Consider the following 6,353-nt stretch of genomic DNA (forward strand, 5'->3'; position numbering starts at 1 on the left):
GTACTGTCGGATTTGAGAATTACGTTGAAATCGCAATTCGATTAATTAAAGTTATAATAATCGAATTGCGATTTCAACCTTGTTTACTATGGTTAGGCTTGTTAGAATTAGCGAATATAGCGAATGTATTCGTCATATTCCTCAAACGAAGATAACGAAGTATTCTCCATCTTCGTTTTAGCTCCATATTCGTCAACTTCGCTAATTCTAGCAAATCAAATAGGAAGTTGACTATAGAGACAGCTGTGTTTAGTTCGCTATGCGATTATATAACTTTTTATTTTTTTTTATAAATAGAATCATTATAACTAATCAAGTATTTAACTATTAAATTTTTTTTTTTTAAAAGCAAGTAATATAATCGCATAGCGAATTAAACTTAGCTGTCTCTATAGTCAACTTTCCTATTTGATGATTGCTAGAATTAGCGAAGTTGACGAATAGGTAGCTAAAAACGAAGATGGAGAATACTTTTTTATCTTCGTTTTGAGGAATATGACGAATACATTCGTCATATTCGTCATCTTCGCTAATTCTATATATCAAACAAACAATAGGAGAGGAGTATCTTAAGTTAAAATCGCAATACGCGTTTATTTAAATCGCATATTAATCGCGATAACTAAAATAATGACGAATATTCAATTTCGACGAATATAAAACAAATATTCTATCGAATATTTGCGAATTTCATCGAAATCGAATATGGCACCTGCCGCTCATCACTAGTCTTCATTATCTATATTTGTTAAAGAGCATTTCAAACTGATTTCAACAGTTTGTTGATAAATTACAAAGGTATTTTTAGCAGATCATCCAAGTCCTTAAAATAATAAGATATTAAAGTATTATTGGGGACAGTTACTATTTCATTCATGCCACAATTGCAAACAAGTTGCAGATTTTGTTACATGCCATATTTGCTGCAAAATCTACCAATTTCCCTTCTTCATATTCATTGTTAGAAGTGGCAAGAAAAGGGGGCATGGCGAGGGTGGGGAGGGGGCAACACTGCAGGTCCACTTATCTTTACTTATGCCAGTTTTCTATCAGGAATAGTAAACTTATACCAGCTTGAAAAATTTAGCATAAGTGACCCACGCCAATATTTCACGCGCATTACGTGAATAATGCTTTGCCGAAATATTGAGAATTCGAATATTGTCCCTGCCGCTAATCACTAGTTGTAATGCAAAGAGGGATCATTGAGGATGCTGACACGGTCTGCTACGTACTCCACCATCTTCCACAACTTTTCCCTCCTTGTGACAATAGGACGCGCATCAGGGTGAGGGTGCTGGCGGGGTGTCATGAAACAGTCCCAGGCCTTGGAGATTGTTGCCCTACCTCTATTGGAACTGCTGTGTGTTGCCCTCATCTCCCCTTCTCGGTTGCCTATGGAACTACGTACTCTGCCGCCAACATAGTTTGCTGAAAATTTTTGGAGCAATTTTTCCACAAGGATCTTTTGGTATTGCACCATTTTGCTCGTCCTCTCCACCACAGGAATGAGAGATGAAAAGTTCTCTTTGTAGTGGGGGTCGATAAGGGTGAACAACCAGTAATCGGTGTTGGCCAAAATGCGTATAATGCGAGGGTCACGAGAAAGGCAGCATAACATTAAGTCAGCCATGTAAGCAAGAGTCCCAACAGAAAAGACTTTGCTATCCTCATCAGGAGGATGACTCTCAATCTCCTCATCCTCTTCCTCCTCTTCAGCCCATCCACACTGAACAGATGGAATAAACCTGCTATGGATACTACCCTCTGTAGCGGAGGCAACCGTCTCCTACTCCTCCTCATCATCATCCAATTCGCGATGAGAAGACGAACTGAGGGTGGTCTGGCTATCACCCTGTGTACTGTATTATCCCATTTCCACCTCCTCCACATGCAAAACGTCCGCCTTCATTGTGAGCACCAAGCGTTTCAGTAGACACAGAAGTGGGATGGTTATGTTGATAATATCGTTATCGCCGCTCACCATCTGTGTTGATTTCTCAAACTTGCGTAAAACCTCGCAGAGGTCAGACATCCATGCCCACTCATTGCTTGTGAAGAGCGGAAGCTGACAGGAAAGGCGACGACCATGTTGCAGCTGGTATTCCACTACTGCCCTCTGCTTCTCACAAAGCCTGGCCAACATGTGGAACGTGGAGTTCCAGCGCGTGCTCACTGCGCACAATAGTCAGTGATCTGGAACTTGCAAGCGCTGCTGCAGCGTTGCCAGACCGACGGCAGCTATAGATGACTTTCGGAAATGGGCACACACGCGGCGCACCTTCACCAGTAGCTCAGGCAAATTGGGGTAGGTTTTGAGAAACCGCTGAACCACTAAGTTGAACACGTGGGCTAGGCATGGTATGTGTGTGAGCTTGCCGAGCTACAAAGCTGCCACCAAGTTAGGCCATTATCAGGCACAACCATGCCTGGTTCTAGATTGAGTGGTGAGAGCCATAGCTCAGTCTGGTCCCTTATACCCTGCCACAGCTCTGCGGCGGTGTATTGTTTGTCACCTAAGAAATTTAGTTCCAGCTTGGCCTGTTGCTGATTCCCCAGTGCAGTGCTTTACTGCTTTCAGCTAATGACTGATGGTTGATTGGTGCTGCAAGATGAGAATTCAGAGGTGGAAATGGAGGAGGAGGTGGAGGAGGAGAAGGGGGGTTGCAGCCACTAATGTAGGTGGTTGCGTAAATACTGATGGAAGTAGGACCCGCAATCCTTGGCGTCGGTAGCACCTGTGCCATCCCAGGGTACGACTCACTCCCAGCCTCCACAACGTTCACCCAGTGTGCCATCAGGGAAATGTAGCGTCCCTGGCCAAAAACACTTGTGGGTGGGTGGCTGGGTATTTGTGCTTTCGTTCAAAGGCCTAGGGTATGGACATCTGTATGCTGCAAAAGTGGATCTGCAAGCTGATGGTGCTTGCGAAGGTCCAGGTGCAAGACGGGAGGCATCCGGGCCTACGTCTTGGACAGGGTATTAGCCAGCACGTAACACAGGGGAAGAGGAGGCAGTGGTCTGACCCGCAGACAGTAATTGTAGACCCAGACGTTCGGCCCACCTGTTAGGGTGCTTTGATGCCATGTGGCGGATCATGCTGGTCGTGGTGAGGTTGTTAGTGTTCACGCCCCTGCTCATTTTGGTACGGCACAGGTTGCAAATTACAATTCTTTTATCGTCTGCACTTTCCTCAAAAAAGCGTCAGACTGTGGAACACCTACACCTTGGCAAGGGATATTTTCACAAGGGGGTGCTCCGTGGAACAGTTGTGGGCCTGTTTGGTGTGGACCGCCTTCTCCCTTTTGCCACCCCACTGCCTCTTCCGGTGCTGTGGATCCCTCCCCCTCTGTACTGCTGTCCTTGCTCGGCTTGCCACCTACCCAGGTTGAGTCAGTGATTTCATCGTCCACACCCTCCTCTTCCACTTCCTTACTCTGGTCATCCTCCTGACTTGTTGACCTAACAAGAACCTCACTTATTGACAACTGTGTCTCATCCTCATCATCAACCTCTTGAGACACTAATTGCGGTTGATTTATTGACAATTGTGTCTCATCCTCATCATCTTCATCATCTACCTCTTGAGACACTAACTGCGGTTGATTTATTGGCAACTGTGTCTCATCATCATCATCCACCTCGTGAAACACTAATTACCGTTCCCCACCATCATCTTCATCTGACTGTGGATGTTCAAATGTTTGGGAATCGGTGTGCACAAGATCTCCTCATGTACCTCTTGAAGCGGGCTTGGCGAGAGGCCCAAATCAAGGAATGGCACTGAAAATAGCTCCCCGGAATATCCAAATGTGGGATCACTTGTTTGCCAAGACTCTCCATTGTGGGAGGAAGGAGGATCAGGGTGAGGATTCTGTTGACCAGAATTTTGGCTACTGAGACTGGACTTTGTGGAAGACAGGGAGGTGCTTAACCGACTGGAAGCATTATCTGCTGCAATCCAAACAACCACCTGGTCGCACTGGTGTGACTTTCGAGAGTGGTGTCCTGCGCCGCCCTGCAAACTGGGACATGAAGCTTGGTATCGTGGATGAGTGTGTTTCTTATGATCTGGCAGCCTGTACAGTTTCAACGCGCCCAGGGCCACGGCCTCTGTGTGCACCATCAGCAGCACGGCCACTTCCCCGTCCCTTAGTGCTCGCCTTGAGCATATTAAATGGTATATATGCTTGCAAGTATGTCACACGTGCAGTAGCACAGGTTTTGTAAGTGCATGTGCAAATAAATTAGACTGAATGTCACAGATATTTAGGATGCACAAACATTATACAGTAGATATAGCGCAGGCACAATCGCTGTCACCAACAGCGAAAAAATTAGGCTGAATGTCACAGATATTAACGATGCGCAAAAGTTTTATAGGAGATGTAGCACAGGTAATGTCGCTGTCATCAGCAGCAAAAAAATTTGATTGAATGTCACAGATATTTAGGATGTGCAAACGTTATATAGGCGATGTAGTGCAGGTAATGTTGCAGTCACCAACTGCGAAAAAATTTGATTGACTGTCACAGATATTTAGGATGTGCAAACATTATATAGGAGATGTAGCGCAGATAATGTCGCTGTCACCAGCAGCCAAAAAATTAGACTGAATGTCACAGATATTTAGGATGCACAAACATTATAAAGGAGATGTAGCGCAGGTAATGTCGCTGTCACCAGCAGTGAAATAATTAGACTGAATGTCACAGATATTTAGGATGCACAAACGTTATACAGAATATATAGCGCAGATAATGTTGCTGTCACCAGCGGCCAAACAATTGCGTTGAATGTCACAGATATTTAGGATGCCCTAATGTAACACAACAGATGTAGCAGAGGTTGTGTCACTGTTAGCAACGGCCAAACAATTGCACGCAATTTAGCACAGGTTGCGCAAATAATATATATTGCAGCTAGATAATACAATAGTCCTTAAAAGGACTTTTGGATCTCTAACACCTTTCAACTAAACAATTCCTGTCCCTACACTATTTGTCCCTTATGCTGCAGCTCTCCCTGACTAAGATTGAGCCGAACCACGTGTCATCGGGTGCTATAAAGCACCCGATGACACGGTCCAGCCAGCCAATCACTGTAATGCCAGTAACCAACATGGCTATGGCATTACAGTGAGGGCCAGTACTTTCCTGCGCGTTTATTGGCAGCGTAGTGAAAATGGTGTTCAGCCAAACATGCTCGCCCAACACTAATCACAACTTTTACTAGCCCTGGTTTATCTGGTCTAATATACTATGTCTAGAAAATTGTTAATTGTTAACATTTTTATATAAAAAAGAAAAATATTTTGTTCTTCCGAATATTGTTGTACAATAAAAATTTTGAAAAAGTTTTAAAAGATGCATAAAGTATTATGCAGAATGTTAAATGCCAAAGACAAAACAATAAAACATATATCTGATAGGTTATCAATAATCAGTGGGACGAAGGATCATGACCTTAGGATCAGACTAAACAGGATTAGTTTGTAGTCTGTAGTAATGGGAAGATACAGTCCTGCTTAGAAGGTATAACTACAAAATGGTAGGATATTTTAAATCAAGAATATTCATAAAGATGCTTGATTTTTTATTTTGGATATATTCTACCACCAAATATGTTTTTCCTTGCAAAGGTGAACATACCCAACTCAGTGTATTGTATAATTGTCAAAGGTAAATTTTTTTAATTTTGAGTTCAACAGAGCACCATTTAATTCCATGATAAAACAAGGTAAACTTTTGGTTATCAATACCACTTGTAATTTAGTACAGTAATTTACAGTATATACAATATAATACAGTATATGAATCATTCCATAAAAAGCAGGTTAGAGAGGCTTCAACGGTGGATAACTATGAAAATGAAAAAAAAAAAAGTCTTAGAAGAAAGTATCAAGAAAGATCCGAATAGTGCACTGAGAGAAATATAAAGCAAAGTAATAAATATAAATATGGCAAATAGTCAATAGGATAAATGTGTATCATATTGTATCCACAAACACTATTCACTTATAAATTAATCATATAACAAAACAATTCTAGAACAAAAAAGTGAGACTTTATATTAAGATCCACACTTAAGATTAACCCCTTGGTGTCATAAAAAATGTTTTCCATTTTCATTTTTTCTTCATTATTTTTTTTTTTTCCATTTACATAGCCTTATGAGAGCTTGGCATTTTGCAGGACAAGTTGTACTTTCCAATGACACCATGTGATATTCCATAACATATATTAGAAAGCTTCCATAAAAACATTTAATTGGGTGGAATTAGAAAAAAATGCAATTGTGCTATAATTTTGTAGATTTTGTTTTTAAGATATTCACTGCGTAGCAAAAATGAC

This window comes from Bufo bufo, chromosome 1 (genome assembly GCF_905171765.1).
Source record: "Bufo bufo chromosome 1, aBufBuf1.1, whole genome shotgun sequence".
NCBI lineage: Eukaryota > Metazoa > Chordata > Amphibia > Anura > Bufonidae > Bufo > Bufo bufo.